The sequence below is a fragment of the Scyliorhinus torazame genome, chromosome 5 (genome assembly GCF_047496885.1).
Source record: "Scyliorhinus torazame isolate Kashiwa2021f chromosome 5, sScyTor2.1, whole genome shotgun sequence".
NCBI lineage: Eukaryota > Metazoa > Chordata > Chondrichthyes > Carcharhiniformes > Scyliorhinidae > Scyliorhinus > Scyliorhinus torazame.
The window spans coordinates 72,102,709-72,122,312 of record NC_092711.1 but is presented as its reverse complement, the minus strand read 5'-3'; the positions used below and the strand labels follow the sequence as shown (position 1 = coordinate 72,122,312).

Sequence of the window (19,604 nt, the reverse complement as noted above, 5' to 3'; positions counted from 1 at the left end):
GACATCCCTTGTCACTTCCTCAGTGAACCTTGATAAATTCGTCAGTCACGATTGATTCCTTAAACCCATTTTCAAACACTGTGTCAAAAGAAAAATCAAATCTCCTCAACCCCTCTGGCTCCTTTGCCAATTACCTTAGAGGGACTCACTTTCTGTTAAAGAGCCTGTCAATCCCTCTCACCCACTCTCCCGAAAGTGAACATATTTAATCAGGAAAAGTCCAACAAATTCAAATATTTTCTGGTTAAAAGTTAATTGACGAAACAGAACATGGTTTAAAAAAACTAACAGAAAATTACTTGAGGATTAAAGACAACCAGAGTAAAAAGATGTTCACAATCTTCCGGTCCCAAATGGTTTTCCTTCAGCTCCTCTGTACTCCATTCCTACGACTCCGTGCTTTGGACACAGGGGCACTGAACCCTGGGGGTCGCATTACGATCAGACCCAGTCACCACCCCCCCCCCCCCCCGATTAGTACGAGATCCGTTTCCCAGTCAGGCCTCCAGTGCCTTCCTGTGTATTAGTGGATAGGCCCCTTTATGCTCAGCTAAATTCAGCCCTCAGCTCCAACACCTGGCTGTCATTGACACGAGCGATACAGACAGAAAGGTGCCCGAGACTCAAATGGGAAGTCAATATTTGTGGATTGGAAACTCCATGCAGGTCAGCAAGAAAAAGAAATTGAATTCTCAGTCAACAAATTAAAGAATCACACAACGGACTTCACGTTTTATGACTTTTAATGCAACAAATAAACTAGAAGCTACTTTAACTTACACATACTTTGCCCGTTTATAATATTAATAATAATCTTTATAATTGTCACAAGTAGGCTGACATTAACACTGCAATGAAGTTACTGTGAAAATCCCCTAGTCGCCACACTCAGGCGCCTGTTCGGGTACACTGAGGGAGAATTCAGGATGTCCAATTCACCTAACAAGCACATTGTGGGCAACACAGTAGCACAGTGGTCAGCACTGTTGCTTCACTGCTCCATTGTCACAGTTTTGATTCCCGGCTTGGGTCACTGTGTGGAGTCTGCATGTTCTCTCTGTGTCTGCGTGGGGTTCTCCCGCGTGCTCTGGTTTCCTCCCACAAGCCCCCAAAAACGTGCTGTTAGGTGAATTGGACATTCTGAATTCTCCATCTGTGTACCCTAACAGTCAACAGAGTGTGGTGACTACAGGCTTTTCACAGTATCTTCATTGCAGTGTTAATATAAGCCACCTTGTGATAATAAAGATTATTATCTTTCAGGACTTGTGGGAGGAAACTGGAGCACCTGGCGGAAACCCACTCAGACACGAGGAGAACGTGCAGACTCAAGTGGGAATCGAACCTGGGACCCTGGCGCTGTGAAGCAACAGGGCTAACCACTGTGCTACCGTACCAAAGTTACACAATCTAAAGTCGCACTCCACGATTAGTTAGTCTGCCCTGGAAGTCGAAACTTAATTGTCTCAGAATCAGTCCAAAGTGATGATTCATTCCCGAGGATTTACTTCCGTTCTTTTCGCCGTCTGGCAGTCTTTAATCCCAGAACTGTCTTTCACAGGGAAAGATTAGCGAGCTGCCAGAAAACCGAGTGTAGGCACAAATAGGCCATTTTCTGGTTGGCAAGATGTAATGAGCGGTGTGTCACAGGGATCAGTGCTGGAACATCAACGTTTCACAATTCATATCAATGACTTTGATGACAGGACCAAAGGTATGGTCACTGAGTTTGTTGATGATGCAGGAAAAAAGGAAAAGGAGGTGGTGTTGCTCGGATAATAAGGGACGGCATCAGAACATTAGTAAGGGTGGATCTCAGATCAGGAATACAAAATGTGGAATGTGTTTGGGTGGAGCCAAGAAACAGCATGGGGCAGGAAACATTGGTAAGAGCTGTTGTAGGCCACCAAACAGCAGGGGTTGTGTGGGACATGGTATTAATCAGATTAGAGAAGCATGCAGAATGGGTAAAACATTAATGGGCACCATAAAATCTGCATATAGACTGGGTAAACCTAATGAGCACTAATGCTGTGGAGGACAAGTTTCCGGTGTGTGTGTTAGGGACAGTTATCTACAGCAGTAAGTTGAGGAACCAACTTGAGAACAGGCTTTTGTAGATTTAATATTATGCAATGATAAAGGGCTAATTGATAATCACGCTGAAAAATAACCTTTAGGGATGAGTGACCAGAATATTGAATATGAGGTATTCCAATCTGAAGCCAGAGTATTAAGTTTGAAGGAAATTATGAAGGTAGAAGGGACAAATTAGCTGAGGTGGATTGGGGTAAATACATTAAAAGGTGTGACAGTCCACAGGCAATGGATAGACTTTCAATAATTATTACACAATTTACATTCCTTCAAGGCTGAAGAACCCCAAAACATCAAGAGAACCGTGACTACCAGAGGAAGTGAAATATTGGATAAGATTGAAAGAAAAGGCTGATAAAGTTATCAGAAATAATAATAAACCTGAGGATTGGGAGGATTTTATAATACAGCAAAGGACCAAGATACTGAGAAAGCGAGGGAGAATAGAATATGAATGTGAACCAGCAAAATACATACAAATGGACTAAAAGCTTCTGTAGGTACGTAAAAAGGAAACGTTTGGCTCAGACAAAGGTTTGTCCATTCAGATAGAGCCAGGAGAATTTAGAATGAGGAATAGCGATCTCTACAGCCACCTCATTCCAACACTGGGATGTAGATCATCAGCATTTGGGGATTTATTCACTCCCAACCCCATTAATTTCTCCAGTACTACTTTTTCACTAATTCTTATCTCTTCCAGACCCTTGTGTTCACGAGGCCCTTGGGTCTCTAGTGTTTTGGGGAAATTTTTGCATCTTCCTCTGTGAAGACGGACACACATTGTTTAGTTTCTCTGCCATTTCCTCATTCCCTATTATGAACTGTCCTGTCTCTGCCTGGAATGGACACATTTGTCTTTGACAATCTTTTCCTTTTTACATACCGATGGAAGCTTTTCCAGTCGTTTTTTATGTTTCTCCCCAGTTTGCTCTCATATTATATTTTGCTTTATCTGTTTCTTGGTCCTCCTTTGCTGAATTCTCACGGAAATTCCCAATCCTCAGGTTTACTACTATTTTGACCAGGTTGTGAGCCTCTTCCATTGATCTGATGGGATCTTTAACTTTTCTTGTTCGCCGCGGTTACATTTTTTTTCCTGTTGGAATGATTTTTGTTCCTTAAAGGAATCTATATTTGTTGTACATATGTGAAATAAAAGTCCAAAAATCCCAGAGGACCATAGGCAGCTCTCCCTTTGACAGAGAGAGAGCTGACTGGTGGTGATTTAACCCGAGGGTCAGCACACCTCAGGCGAGGGGCTTGGTTGAGAAGGCGGGGCCTTCATGAATAAACTCAGCCTGTACGGGAGTTGAATCCTCACTGTAGGCCTTGCTCTGCATCACAAACCAGTCATCCTGCCAACTGAGCAAACCGACCCCCTGATAAATATGTAATAATTCCTTCAATATTTTTTTTTAATAAGCAATTTTATTGAGGTATTTTTTGGCATTGTAAACAACAATATAAACAATTTACATGGAACAATACAACTCCCATCACCCCAGGACCTGCCTAATTGACCCCCCCTCCCCCCACACTTCTGCTGACGATTAATTTTCCGCGAAGAAGTCAATGAATGGTTGCCACCTCCGGGCGAACCCCAAGAGTGACCCTCTCAGGGCCAACTTAATTTTCTCCAGGCAGAGAAAGCTCACCATGTACGATAGCCAGGTCTCCGACTTCAGGGGCTTTGAGTCCCTCCAAGCTAGCAGTATTCATCTCCGGGCTACCAGGGAAGCAAAGGCTAGAACGTCCGCCTCTTTCTCCTGGACTCCCGGGTCCTCCGACACCGCAAAAATCGCCACATCTGGACTCGGCGCCACCCTTGTTTTTAATACCTTGGACATGACGTCAGCAAACCCCTGCCAGTATCCCCTAAGTTTTGGACTCGCCCACAACATGGGAACATGGTTCGCTGGTCCTCCCGCACATTTTGCGCACCTGGACTCTACCCCAAAGAATCTGCTCATCCGGGCCACTGTCATGTGGGCCCGGTGGACCACCTTGAATTGGATCAGGCTAAGCTTGGCGCATGCTGCGGTCGCGTTGACTCTACTCAATGCGTCCGCCCATAAGCCATCCTCCATCTTACCTCCAAACTCCTCCTCCCACTTACGCTTCAGCTCCTCTGTCTGCGTCTCCTTTGCCTCCATGAGTACTTTGTAGATGTCAGAGACGCTCCCCTCCCCCACCCATCCTCTGGAAACTACCCTGACCTGGATCCCCCTTAGTGGCAGGAGTGGGAAGGATGGTATCTGTCTGTGCAGAAAGTCCCGCACCTGTAGATATCTGAAATTGTTCCCCCTCACCAACCTAAATTTCTCCTCCAGAGACCTCATGCTCGGAAAGCTCCCTTCTATGAACAAATCCCCCATCCTCTCAATCCCCGCCCTCCACCATATTCGGAACCCCCCCATCCATGCTCCCCAGGTCAAACCGATGATTATCATAAATTGGGGACCAGACCGATGCTCCCACAGACCTCCTCCATTGTCCCCAAACTCTCAGGGCAGCCTCCACTACGGGGCTGGTGGAGTACCGCGCTGGCGGGAACGGCAGAGGCACCGTTACCAACGCCCCCAGACTGGTGCTTTTACACGAAGCCGCCTCCATCTGCTCCCAGGCTGACCCCGCCCCCACCACCCACTTCCTAATCATGGCTATGTTAGCCGCCCAGTAATAGTTACTAAAATTCGACAGCGCCAGCTCCCCCTCTCCCCGACTCCGCTCGGGCATCGCCTTCCTCACTCGCGGTCAAAAGCCTTTTCCGCATCCATCGCAACTACTACCTCCACCACCCGCACAAAGCCCATGATAATTTTGTTGACCCGCTTAAAAAAGGACCACGGAATGAAGATGGGGAGACATACAAACAGAAATCTCGAGATTCTGGTCGCCACACTACCAGAAGGATGTGGAGGCTTTAGAGAGGGTGCAGAAGAGATTTACCAGAATGTTGCCTGGTATGGAGGGCATTAGCTATGAGGAGCGATTGAATAAACTCGGTTTGTTCTCACTGGAACGAAGGAGGTTGAGGGGCGACCTGATAGAGGTATACAAAATTATGAGGGGCATAGACAGAGTGGATAGTCAGAGGCTTTTCCCCAGGGTAGAGGGGTCAATTACGAGGGGGCATAGGTTTAAGGTGAGAGGGGCAAGGTTTAGAGTAGATGTACGAGGCAAGTTTTTTACGCAGAGGGTAGTGGGTGCCTGGAACTCGCTACCGGAGGAGGTAGTGGAAGCAGGGACGATAGGGACATTTAAGGGGCATCTTGACAAATATATGAATAGGATGGGAATAGAAGGATACGGCCCCAGGAAGTGTAGAAGATTGTAGTTTAGTCGGGCAGTATGGTCCGCACGGGCTTGGAGGGCCGAAGGGCCTGTTCCTGTGCTGTACATTTCTTTGTTCTTTGAGAGGACCGTCATTTTCACCGTCTACACTCTCCCAGCTAGCGACAATGGGAGTGCATCCTATCTCCGAAAGTCGCCCCTCATTTGCTCTACTAAACGGGACAAGTTCAATGTAGGCAACCGGCCCCAGTCCCACGTCACTTGTATACCTAGATATCTAAAACTGTCCCCTACCTAAACGGCAGCTCACCCAGTCACCTCCCCTGACCCCTCGCCTGAATTACGAACATCTCGCTTGTCCCCATATTTAGTTTGTACCCCGAGAACTGGCCACATTCCCCTTATATTCCCATAATTTCATCCATCCCCTCTATTGGATCCGAAACGTATAGGAGCAGGTCGTCGGCATAAAGCGAGACTCTTGTGTTCCACCCCCCACACCGGACCAGCCCCTTCCAACTACTTGAAGCTCTCAGAGCAATTGCCAGTGGCTCTATAGCTAATGTGAGCAACAGTGGGGAGAGGAGGCATCCCTGTCTCGTCCCCCGGTGCAATCTATAGTCAGAAGTTGTCCCGTTCATCCGTATACTTGCCACAAGAGCCTGGTACAGCAGCCTGACCCAGTCAATAAAGCCCTTCCCAAATCCGAATCGTCCCAGTACCTCCCATAAATAATCCCACTCAACCCGGTCAAAAGCCTTTTCCGCATCCATCGCAACTGCTACCTCCACCTCCCTACTTTCCGGGGGCCTTCTTACATTGGCCACCAACTGCCTGCCCTTAACAAACCCCGTCTGGTCCTCCATGATGACGTCCGGCACACAATCCTCAATCCTGGAGGACAAAATTTTGGCCAGCAGTTTGGCATCCACATTCAGCAGGGATATCGGCCTGTAAGACCCACATAACTCCGGGTTCTTGTCCCGTTTCAGAATCAACAAAATTGTGGCCTGTGACATCGTCGGGGACAGAACCCCTCTGTCCCTTGCCTCATTGAAAACCTTGACCAGCCCCAATATCCCGGAGAACTTTTTATAGAATGCCGCTGGGTACCCGTCTGGCCCTGCTTTACCCGACTGCATGGCCTTCAAGCCCTCCAATATCTTTTCCACCCTGATCAGGGCCCCTAGCCCTTTTACCAGCTCCCTACCCACGTTTGGGAAAGTCAGCCCCTCCAAGAAACGTTTCATCTTCTCCGGCCCCGTGGGGGGCTCTGACCTGTACAGCCTACTATAGAAGTCCTGAATGCCTTGTTCACCCCTGCCGAATCTCCCACCAAGTTCCCCTCCCCATCAATTACTTTCCCTATTTCCCTAGCTGCCTCCCTCTTTCTGAGTTGCTGTGCAAGCATTCTGCTGGCTTTCTCCCAGTGTTCGTAGATCGCTGCCCTTGCCTTTCTAAGCTGCTCCACTGCCTTCCCTGTGGTCAGCACGCCAAGCTCAGCCTGCAGCCTCCGCCGTTCCCTTAAAAGCTCTGCCCCCGGGGTCTCCGCGTACCTCCTATCTATCTGCAAAATCTCCTTTACCAGTCGGTCCGTCTCTGCCCTATCTGTCCTATCCCTGTAGGCCCGGATCAAAATCAGCTCCCCTCTCACCACTGCCTTCAGCGCCTCACAGGCCACCGCTGCTGAGACTTCCCCCATGTCATTTACCTGCAGGTAATTTTGCATGCATTTCCTCAGCCTTTCGCTCACCGCTTCATCCGCCAACAGCCCTACATCTAACCTCCATTGCGGGCGCTGATAACCTTCTTCACTAACCTGCAGTTCAACCCAATGTGGAGCATGATCAGAGACAGTAGTCGCCGAATACCCCGCATCCACCACCCCCGCCAATAAAGCCCTGCTCAAGATGAAGAAATCGATCCGGGGATAAACCTTATGTACGTGGGAGTAGAAAGAGAACTCCTTCACCGTCAGCTGCCTAAATCTCCATGGATCCACCGCCCCCCGCACCCCCCCCCCCACCCCCACCCCCACCATCTGCTCCATGAACCCTTTCAGTTCCTTTGCCGTTGATGGCACCCTACCCGTTTTTGAAAACGACCGATCCAGACCGGGATCGATAACTGTATTAAAGTCCCCTCCCATGACCAACTTGTGCGAGTCCAGGTCAGGTATCTTCCCCAACTCCTCTTTATAAATTCCACGTCATCCCAATTTGCCCCATACACGTTAACCAAAACTACCTTCATCTCTTCCAGCTTACCACTAACCATAAAATAATGACCTCCCCATCCAAAACTATGCTGCCCACCTCAAATAGCACCCGCTTGTTAATCAAAATCGCGACCCCTCCAGTCTTTGTGTCTGGCGCCGCGCCTCCTCCAGCCCACCCCCCGGCAGCCCCGACCTCCACTCTGTCCCTCAACCCAAGTCCCTCCCTCGTCAGCAGAACAACTACCCCCCTTCCCCTCTCCCAGCAACAACACTCTGTAACCTAACCCATGCCATAAACTAACCATATACCCCCCCCCCACTTTGCTTCCGTGAGCTAGCTCACCCAGCTAGCTTGGTGGCCCTCGCCTCCGGCGCCAGATAGTCTCCCATCTATTGTTCCCTCCCTCCCCTCATCCAAACAACTTCTCTCATCTAGCCGTCCCCAAACAATCACCCAGTTAAAAGAAAATCCCACAGTAGTGCAATTCAAAGTAATTCAAAGTAAAAGGCACTGCCACCCACCCCCACCAGAACAAAGAAACAAATAACTTTTACTTCCCCCTTCTTAAACAGAACTCAAATACAGAAGAGAAAAAAGACAAACAGGCATCAAAAAGTTACATCGTAGTTCAAAAAGTTCTGAGTTCGCCATCAGCCCTTTTCTTTTCACAAAGTCCATCGCGTCCTCGGGCGACTCGAAATAATGGTGCTGGTCCCCATATGTGACCCAGAGACGAGCCGGATACAACAACCCAAACTTCACCTGCTTCTTAAAAAAGATTGCCTTGATTTGGTTGAAGCTGGCCCTCTTCCTGGCCACCTCCACGCTCAGGTCCTGGTAAACGCACAGGATACCATTGTCCCACTTACAGCTCCGCGTACGCTTGGCCCACTGAAGAATACATTCCTTGTCAAGGAACCTGTAGAACCTAACTACCATCGCCCTCGGAGGGTCCCCCGCTGCGGCTTCCTTGCCAGCGCTCTGTATGCCTTGTCCACCTCCACAGGTCGGGGAAATGCCCCATCTCCCAAAAGCTTCTGAGACATACCCGCGACGTATGTGCCAGCATCAGCTCCCTCAGTCCCCTCCGCGAGTCCAACGATTCTTAAGTTCTGCCGGCGGAACTTATTCTCCAGGTCCTCTACCTTCTCCAGAAGCCTTTTCTGCTGATCCTTCAGCATCCCCACCTCCAGCTCCACCACCGTTTGGTGCTCCTCCTGATCGCTAGCACTTTCTCCAGCTTCTGGATCGCCCGATCCTGGGCGTCCAATCTGTGTTCCAGCCGATCAATCGACTATTTTATCGGATGTAGCCAGTCCTGTGTCTGCCTTGCAAAGCCATCCTGGATGACCTGCATCAACTGCTCCGTTGATGGCTGGGCCGTCACACCAGGGGTCCAGTCATCAGCCATGTTGTCTTCTGCTGCAGCTTCAACCCAGCCCTTGCTTGTCTTCTTATTTCTGCCTTTTGTGCACGTCTGGTTCTTTTTTCCACACACCAATATGTGGAAACAGTGCCCAATTGCCTCCACCTTAGAGTTTAGCGTGTAAAACCGAAAAAAAGTCAGGGGGAAAGGTCCAAATGTCCAGCCACAGCGGGAGCTACCAAATGTGCGACTTACTCCCTCATAGCCGCCACGGGAATTCATAATTCCTTAAATATTAGGTATTCTCTGCACCAATCAGTTTCCCAGTCCACCTCAGACAAACTGACCCTCACCTTGAACATAGAACATAACAGAGCAGAAGGAGGCCATTCAACCCATCGAGTCTGCACCAACCCACTTAATCCCTCATTTCCACCCTATCCCCGTAACCCAATAACCTCTCCTAACCTTTTTGGTCACTAAGGGCAATTTATCATGGCCAATCCACCTAACCTGCACGTCTTTGGATTGTGGGAGGAAACCAGAGCACCCGGAGGAAACCCACGCAGACACGGGGAGAACGTGCAGATTCCACCCGACAGTGACCCAGCAGGGAATCGAACCTGGGACCCTGGCGCTGTGAAGCCACAGTGCTAATCACTTGTGCTACCCTAATCCTGACACCCTGATAGTTTTCTTCTGTAACGCACAAATAAATGGAACCATGTAACCACCAGGGTCCATCTCCATGCCAACGTGGCCCGCTTTGAGGGGTTTGAAACAGAAATGGAAAATAAATATTTTCAACTTCCAAACACGCTTTCATTCTGCGATCCTTGTGCAATTTGAAGCCAGGTATTAGCAACAAGGCTCAAAGAGCATCAGCCCACTGGAGGCAAAGTGGTGAGACCGGCCAGTGCAGCAGAAAGAAACCCTCCGACCATCCCCACTGACCACCTGTCAGAATGAACAAAATGCAGTCCTGGGTGTAGAGCAGAAACAATAACAGCAGAATCCAACCTCTGGAATCGATTGTGAAACTGTTGGTGTCACAGCAGGTCCGATCAAGCATGCAATCCCGTCTCACATTGAGAGTTGGACGGCCTTTCCCCAGTGTGAACTCGCTGGTGTCTCCGCAGGGTGGATAACCGAGAGAATCCCTTCCCACACTGAGAGCAGGTGAACGGCCTCTCCCCAGTGTGAACTTGCTGATGTCTCCGCAGGGTGCATGAATCACTGAATCCCTTCCCACACTGAGAGCAGGTGAGTGGCCTCTCCCCAGTGTGAACTCGCTGATGGATACGCAGGGTGGATGAAGTAATGAATCCCTTCCCACACTGAGAGCAGGTGAATGGCCTCTCCCCAGTGTGAACTCGCTGATGGATCCGCAGAGTGCATGATAAACGGAACCCTTTCCCACATTGAGGGCAGGTGAATGGCTTCTCCCCAGTGTGAACTCGCTGATGTTTCCGCAGGGTGGATGAAGTAATGAATCCCTTTCCACACTGAGAGCAGGTGAATGGTCTCTCCCCATTGTGAACTCGCTGGTGGGTCCGCAGGGTGGATATCTCAGTAAATCCTTTCCCACACTTTGAGCAGGTGAATGGCTTCTCCCCAGTGTGAACACGCTGGTGAGTCCGCAGGCTGGATAACTGAGTGAATCCGTTCCCACACTGAGAGCAGGTGAATGGCCTCTCCCCAGTGTGAATTTGCTGGTGTCTCTGCAGGCTGGAGGACTGAGTGAATCCTTTCCCACACATAGAGCAGGTGAATGGCCTCTCCCCAGTGTGACTGCGTCGATGGGTTTCCAGCTCAGATGGGGCTCGGAATCCCTTCCCACAGTCCCCACATTTCCACGGTTTCTCCATGTTATGGGTCTCCTCGTGTCTCTCCAGGTTGGATGATCTATTGAAGCCTCTTCCACAGACACAACATGGGTATGGTCTCTCCTCACTGTGAATGTTATGTTTATTCAGGCTGTGTAACTGGTTAAAGCTCTTTCCACAGTAAGTTCACTGGAACTCTCTGTTTGGAGTCTGCACGTTCTCCCCGTGACTGAGTGGGTTTCCTCCGGGTGCTCTGGTTTCCTCCCACAGTCCAAAGACGTGCAGGTTAGGTGGATTGGCCTTGATAAATTGCCCTTAGTGTCGGAAAAGGTTGGGTGGAGTTATTGGGTTACTGTGATAGGGTGAAAGTGTGGGCTTAGGCAGGCTGATCTTTTGAAGGGCCGGTGCAGACTCGATGGGCCAAACGGCCTCCTTCTGCACTGTAAATTCTGGGAGTCTATGAACTCTCTCACCCGGGTGTGTGTTGTGTGGGTCTTGGTGCTTTTCCAATCAAACTGATGTTTACACAGTCAGTTCACTGGAACACTCTCACTCGGGTGTGTGTTGTGTGGGTCTCGGTGTTTTTCCTGTCACACTGATGTTTCCACGGTCAGTTCACTGGAACACTCTCACTCGGGTGTGTGTTGTGTGGGTCTCGGTGTTTTTCCAGTCACACTGATGTTTGAAATCTTTAGCTGTCAGTTCGGGAAAACATTTCTCCTTCTAGATTCAAAGGCGGGAGATAGTGAGGTTCCAAGGAAGGGAGTGACTGTCAGATCGAGACTTGATGTTTGAGATTTCTGTCTGTAATTCCTCGTCTAATATCCTGTAAAAACAATTTACAAAACTCATCACTGTCAGTACAGGATAGAAACTCAGAACAGACAATTCTAGTTTCTATGTCACATTTTTTCCTCTCTTATTCCCTGAAAGCTGAAAATCTCCATCCCACACAATCTCCCTCTATTCTCACTATGCTGTATCTAATATTCACCCTCCCTATTCTCCTGAAGGTGCTGATTCAGGCTGATTGACAAATCCAAGCTCACAGCTTCCTGTCCAGGAGACCACAACAAATATGAGCTGCAGTCGGCCATTCGGCCCATCGAGCCTGCTGAACCATTCAATGGGATCATTGGCTGATCTACCTCAGCACCGTTTTCACACACTATCCCCCATATCCCTCGACATCTTCAATATCGACAGGAGGACACAGAGAACCAAGTGGAGTGGCGTAACAACAACAATCTCTCCCTAAATGTCAGCAAAACTAAAGAGCTGGTCATTGACTTCAGCGAAGCATCGTACACACCCCTGTCTGCATCAATGGTGCAACGTGGAGATGGTTGACAGCTTCAAATTCCTAGGTGTGCACATCACCAACAATCTGTCCTGGACCACCCACGCCGACTCTACGACCAAGAAAGCACAACAGTGTCTATACTTTCTCAGGAAATTAAGGAAATTCAGCATGCCCACATTAACTCTTACCAACTTTTACAGATGCACCATAGAAAGGATCCCACCTGGCTGCATCACAGCCTGGTATGGCAACTGCTTGGTCCAAGATCATAAGAACCTACAGAGAATCGCGAACACAGCCCAGACCATCACACGAACCTGCCTCCCATCCACTGACTCTGTCTACACCTCCCTCTGCCTTGGGAAAGTGGGCAGCATAATCAAAGACCCCTCCCATCCGGGTTATTCTCTCTTCCAACTTCTCCCATCAGAGAAAAGTCTGAGAACACGCACTAACAGGTTCAACAACAGTTTCTTCCCCGTTGATACCAGACTCCTGAATGATCCTCTTATGGACTGAACTGATCTCTTCACACATCTTCTCTACTGAGTAGGAATGCACTGTGTATGCTCACCCCTTGCCTCTGTATTTATGTAGGTCCTATGGGTTTATTTCATGTATGGAACGATCTTTATGGACTGTCCGCAGAACGATACTTTTCACTGTACCTCGGCACACGTGACAATAAATAAAACCAATCAATCAATAATCTATCTCGTAACCTAACCCCTGTAGTCCAGGTATCGTGGCGTATCGTTTTAGTAAATCTATATTGCACTCCCTCCAAGGCCACAATATTGTCCCGAAGGTGTGGTGCCCAGAATGGCTCACAGTTCTCCAAGTGGCGTCTTACCAGGGTTTTGTATAGCTGCAGCATAACCTCTGTGACTTTATACTCCAATCCTCTAGATATAAATGCTGGCATTCCTTTTTGATGATTTCTGCACTTGTTCGTGGCATTTTAAGGATCTATGCACCTTCGACATCCACTGTACTTAACCTCTTTCCATTTAGAAAGTCCTCGGTTTTATTCTTTTTTGGTTCAAAATGGATAACCTCACACTTGATTACACTGAATTCCATCTGCCACAAATTTGCCCATTCACCTGGTCTGTCAATATCTCCTTGCAATTTTATGCCATCGTCTGGGCTGCCTACAATGCCACCTAACATTGTATCAACAGCAGCAGTGAAGAGGCCTATCGCCCATCAAGTCTGCACCGACACACGAAAAACACCTGACCTACCGACCTAACCCCATTTGCCAGCAGTTGATCCATAGGCTTGAATGTTCTGACATGCCAGTCTTCATCCAGGTACTTTTTAAAGGATGTGAGGCAACCCGCCTCTACCACCCTCCCAGGCAGTGCGTTCCAGACCGTCACCACCCTTTGGGTGAAAAGGTTTTTCCTCAACCCCCCTGCTTAACATCTTGCCCCTCACCATGAACTTGTGTCCCCTTGTGACTGACCCTTCAACTGAGGGGAACAGTGGCTCCCTATCCACCCTGACCACACTCCTCACAATTTTGTGCACCTCGATCAGGTCGGCTCTCAGTCTTCTCTGCTCCAGCGAAAACAACCCACGCCTATCCAACCTCGCTTCGGAACTGAAACGTTCCATCCCAGGCAACATCCTGGTGAATCGCCTCTTCACCCCCTCCAGTGCAATCACATCCTACCTATAATGTGGCGACCAGAACTGTACACAGAACTCCAGGTAATAATAATAATGATGATCTTTATTAGTGTCACAAGTAGGCTTACATTAACCCTGCAACTGTGAAAATCTCCTCGTTGCCACAGTCTGGCCCCTGTTCGGGTACACAGAGGGAGAATTCAGAATGTCCAATTCACCTAACAAGAAGTCGTTCCCCATTTGGAAAATAGTTTGCCCCGATTATTCCTTCCAAAGTGCATAACCTCACACTTTTCCATATTCTATAACATCTGTCACTTCTTTGCTCACTCTCCTAACCTGTCCAAGTCCTTCTGCAGCCTCTCCACTTCCTCAACACTACCTGTTCCTCTACACATCTTTCTATCATCTGAAAGCTTAGCAACAGTGCCCTCTATACCTTCTTCCAGAGCGTTAATGTACACTGACCCCTGTGGTTCCCCAATAGTCCCCGGCTGCCATCCTGAAATAGACCCCTTTATCCCCACTCGCCGCCTGTCAACTAATTCTCTAACCTTTCCAGTACCTTGCCCCTAATTCCATGGGCTATTATCTTTATTTAGTAGCCTGTTGTATGGCACCTTGTCAAAGGCCTTCTGGAAACCCAAATGGATCACATCCACTGGCTCTCCTTTGTTTTTACCTACTCAAAGAATTCTCACAGATTTATCAGGCATGACCTCCCCTTGATGAAACCGTGCTGACAGTCCTATTTCACGATGCACTTCCAAGAACTCCGTAATCCCATCCAGACTAACCGGCCTATAATTTCCCATCTTCTATCTCTTTTCTTTCTGAAACTGGGGTGTTACATTCGTCACTTCCCTGTCCCCTGGGAGCCCCTTGACTCCAGTGAATCCTGAAAGATCACCACCAATTTCTCCACAAACTCCGCAGTTATGTCCTTCGGTACCCTGGGGTGTAGTCCATCCGGTCTGGGTGATTTATTCACCTTCAGACGTTTCAGCTTCCCCAGCACCTTCTCCTTAGTGATGGCCACTACACTAACATCTGCCCCCAACTTTCTTTCCCCCACTCCCAGTTTTCTCTTTCCCTCCCCTCTGTTGGATCGCCCTCCTTGCCCCTGGATTTGGAGCATCTTCTGAAGGCACTGCTGGAAGTACTGCTCCAGTGCCTTTGAGGTGCCTGCTCCAAGTTTCCAAAGCCTTTAGAGGGTAGAAAGAGTGAGGGATAGCCAACAGCTCATGGAAAGCGATGGCATGCACGGTTTCACCAGCGCTGCCAATACAATTGATGACCTAAGCAGGCAATGGCTGAGAGCAAAGTGTGGAGGGGAACTCATCAAGGACAGAGAGTCAGTCAGTGCTCACTGGAGGGAACATTCTGAAGAACCCCTCGACCGAGACTCTGTCTTTGGCTTTAACGTCCTCAAGTCCATTCCCCAGTATCGCGTCCGGCTCAGTCCACGTTGGACCCCAATCGGGAGCAGAGTGAAAAAGCCATTCAACACCTGAAAAACAACACGGCCTCTGGAGCAGAATGAATCGCTGCTGAAATTCTGAAGCATGGCGGGGTTACACTCCTGGCATAGCTACACAATCTCATATTCCTCACCTGGGAAGATGGATGCATGCCGGGGGATCTCAGAGACACTGTGACTATATTCAAGAGAGACAAGTCTGATTGTGGTAACTGCACAGGCGACTCCCTGCTGTCTGCCACAGAGATCATTGCCAGGATCTTCCTCAATGATCTCCTCTTCGTGGCCAAAGAGCTCCTTCCCAAGTCACAGGTAGGATTTCTCCCTTCATGGAGGCACCAAAGACATGATCTACACTACTTGACAAACCCAAGGAAAATACAAGGAACAGCATCAATCACAGTTCTTGGTCTTTTCTAACCTCACAAAAGCACTTCACACCGTCAAAGTGATGTTTCATTCAGTATGTTCTTCAAATTTGGCTGTCCTCAGAAATTGGCCACCATCCTCCGCCTGCACAATGATGACACACAAGTCATGATCCTCATCAATGGACACACCCCAGACACTATCTCAGCGAAGACTGGGATCAGACAGGGCTGTGTCACTGCATGAACCATTTTCCCCATCACGGTAGTACAGAGGTTAGCACTGTTGCTTCACAGCACCAGGGACCTGGGTTCGATTCCCACTTGGGTCACTGTGCGGCGTCTGCACATTCTCCCCGTGTCTGCGTGGGTCTCCCACAAGTCCTGAAAGACGTGAGGTGAATTGTAAGTTGAACTGGACATTCTGAATTTTCCCCCAATTTACCAAACTGGCGCCGGAGTGTGGCAACTAGTTGATTTTCACAGTAACTTCATTGCAGTGTTAATATAAGCCTACTTGTGACAATAATAAAGACCGTTATTATTATGATGCATAAACTCCAAGCCTGTTATAAGAAATTAAATTCTGAATAAAAATCAAGTCAAATCAGTTTGTGTTAATCATAGTTAATCACTGCAGTGTTAATGTAAGCCTACTTGTGACACAAATAAAGATTATCTCACCTCCAGCAAATTACCCACGGGTGTGGAGATGATCGACAGGACAGGAAACCAACACCACCTTCAAAACAAAACCAGAATCAGTTCAACCTCAGACATTAAGCTCCAGTTTGCAGATGCCTGATCTGTTTTTCAATCCATCCAACTCCCTTGATTCTATAACCATTAATACTCTTGTCTCACAAACTTCAATCTATCAGTTTTTATAGTTTCTATTGACAGAATCTGAACAGAATTCCAGATTTCACTATATTTTCTGTGAAGTGATTTCTGACTTTGCCCCTGAACAGCCCAGTCTCAGTTAAACAAATAAATATCACTGATTTGGACATTTAAATGGTGACAATTGCTTTACTCTTAACTGGTTATGTAACAGTATTTCAAAAACATAATAATTTGAGTAAAACTCTGCGGAAGCTGGAAATGTGAAGTGAAAACAGAAAGTTGTGGAAATCCTCAGCAGGTTTGGCAGCTTCTGTGAAGAGAGAGAGTTAACATTTCCAATGCAATCTGATTCTTCTTCACAACTGAGTGTTTGCAGCATTGTGATTTCATTTGGCAAACAGAATGAATGTGAACTTTGTGGTTCTTACAGATATCTGGCTGTAAATCTGATTTCAGACCTTCCTCTGAACACTTTCCAACCTCAGCTCCAGCTCATTGTCCTTCACTAAAGACCCGGATAGAGAATCCCCGCCACAAGATGGCGGCGGCCGCCGGGTGACCCGGGGCCTGTCACCGGGGAGGAAGCCCCGCCCACTCCCTCTTCTCTAACCAAGATGGCCGCCCCAGCGCTCTGCTCCAAGAGCAAAAGACCCGACTTCCATTCCCAAGATGGCGGCGGTCGCTGTTTTCCCCGGGCCCTTTGAGTGGGGAGGAAGGCCCGCCCACTCCCTCTTCCCATACTAAGATGGCCGCCCAAGCGCCCTGCTCCAAGAACAAAAGACCCGACTTCCTTTCCCAAGATGGCGGCCGTTAAATCCATGGAAAATCCAGACCCGGATCGCTCTCCTCTTATTGGTCAGCAGCCATCGTCAATAACTCCCCAGCGATTGTGAGCTGGAGCATGCGCAGTGCAGGTATGAAGCTGGATTCAGGCGGGTGTGTAGGCCGTAAACCCCCCAATAAGACCCATTGGTTTTAGTGTCAGTCTGCAGACAGGAGCTGGAGAACTGAACCCAGGCAGAGGAGAGGGAGGGAGAAAACTGGGAGGGGAGGAAAGAAATGGTGCTGATGCTGAGATGGGATTGGATTTCAGCCCAGGTAGGAGGGGGAGTGTGTGGGACGGGGATTTACAGCTTTGGGGGAACAAGAGAGGAAAAAATGTTCCACAGAAACTAGAATTGTCTGTTCAGAATTTCTATCCTGGACTGACAGTGATGGCTTTTATTAACGTCTTTTACAGGATATTGGAAGCAGAGGATTGGCCGACAGAAAACTCCAACCAAACATCAAGATCTGAAAGAGTCACTCAATTCTTTAGAACCTGAATATCTTTGAATGTGTAAGAAGTAATGTTTGTCTGTTCAGTTTGTGGGAAAAGATTTTAAACATCAGTGTGATTGGAAAAGCACAGAGACCCACACAGACAGTGAGTGTTCCAGTGAATTGACTGTGGAAAGAGATTTAACCAGTTGCACAGACAGAAAAACCATCACACCATTCACAGTGGGGCGAAACCGTACATGTCATGTGTGTGGACGAGAGTTCAACTTGCCATTCATCCCGGAGAGACACAAGGACACCAGCACCATGGAGAAACCGTGGAAATGTGGGCACTGTTGGAAGGGATTCAGTTACCCCTCTGAACTGGAAATGCATCGACGCAGTCACACTGGGGAGAGGCCATTCACCTGCTCCACCGGTGGGAAGGGATTCACTCAGTCGTCCAGCCTGCTGACATACCAGTATGTTCACACTGATCAGACACCTTTCAAATGTTCTGACTGTGAGAAGAAATTTAAAAGCAAAAAGTATCTGTTGAGACACCAACACAATCACAGTGAGGAGAAGCTATTCACCTGCTCCTTGTGTGGAAAGGGATTCACTGCTACATCTAACCTGCAGAAACACCAGCGAGTTCACACTGATAAAAGACCTTTTAAATGTCCAGACTGTGGGAAGTGCTTTAAAACTTCCGGGAAAGTGACCTGTCATCAACGTGTTCACACTGACGAGAGACCATTCAGTTGCTCTCACTGCGGGACTGGCTTCAGGCGATCATCTGAACTTACTGTACATCAGAAAATTCACACTGGGGAGAGACCGTTCACCTGCTCTGTGTGTGGGAAGGGATTCATTCAGTCTTATCACCTACTGAAACACCAACAAATTCACTCTGATATAAAACCTTTTAAATGTTTTGCCTGTGAGCAGAGCTTTAGAAGCAGCGATGGGCTGATGATTCACCAGCGAGTTCACACTGGAGAGAGATCGTTCACCTGCCCCGAGTGTGGGAATGGATTCACTGACTTACAACTTATGCTGAAACACCAGCGACTTCATGAGTGTCTCCAGGGATTGGATTCAGCTGTTTTCGCTGCTGTCAATCAGATCCAGAACTGAATGTGTGGGTTAACCCTGAGGTGTGTAAGAAATGTGCCTCAGTCGCTCCCTTCCATGGTTCAGAGCTCCGAGATACAGACAAGGCTCCTTTACAACTGTGTTTAGAGGCAACAAGATTAATGATGAATGCTGGAAACTGGAAGATTTTATTCCAGGAGTCAGTTTACCCAAAAAGGGGATCCAAGTCATTGGTGATTTTAAACCAGTTTATGAAAAAGCAACAGTTTAGATTTGGTACACCAGCTAAATCGGCAGAAAATACATGCGACCAATAACATGTGAGAATGGATCACTAGTCCTGGATCAGGGAGATGCTGATCTCCGAGGCTAGAGGTGACAGTCTCCTCGGAATGGTTTACTGATCCCGGATCAGACACTCGGACAGATGGAGCTGGAGGTGACAGTCTCCTCGGAATGGTTTACTGATCCCGGATCAGACACTCGGACAGATGGAGCTGATCTCCAGGCGGAGGTGACAGTCTCCTCAGAATGGTTTACTGATCCCGGATCAGACACTCGGACAGATGGAGCTGATCTCCGGGGCTGGAGGTGACAGTCTCCTCGGAATGGTTTACTGACCCGGGATCAGACACTCGGACAGATGGAGCTGATCTCCGGGGCTGGAGGTGACAGTCTCCTCGGAATAGTTTACTGGTCCCGGATCAGACACTCTGACAGATGGAGCTGATCTCCGGGGCTGGAGGTGACAGTCTCCTCGGAATGGTTTACTGATCCCGGATCAGACACTCGGACAGATGGAGCTG

General features: G+C 48.4%; 1 protein-coding gene and 1 long non-coding RNA gene across 15 annotated transcripts in view; one reads left to right on the top strand and one right to left on the bottom strand.

Moving 5' to 3' along the window:
• Window positions 1-19,604, bottom strand: part of LOC140418390 (uncharacterized) — a 55,752-nt gene that overhangs the window by 30,716 nt on the left and 5,432 nt on the right. For 4 of the 14 annotated variants that reach the window (XR_011944990.1, XM_072501865.1, XM_072501867.1 and 1 more), the window contains one exon: window positions 16,279-16,336. The gene's annotated coding sequence lies outside the window, so the exon portion shown is untranslated. Of the gene's footprint in view, window positions 1-7,869; window positions 11,632-12,016; window positions 12,218-15,360; window positions 15,691-16,278; window positions 16,337-16,606; window positions 16,751-16,868; window positions 17,171-19,604 lie in introns of those variants that run through there. The other 10 variants (XM_072501866.1, XM_072501868.1, XR_011944988.1 and 7 more) reach the window with 8 other exon arrangements.
• Window positions 1,854-12,817, top strand: LOC140418411 (uncharacterized). Its single transcript, XR_011945021.1, has 2 exons — window positions 1,854-2,597; window positions 11,819-12,817. It is a non-coding gene; the product is annotated as an uncharacterized lncRNA (long non-coding RNA).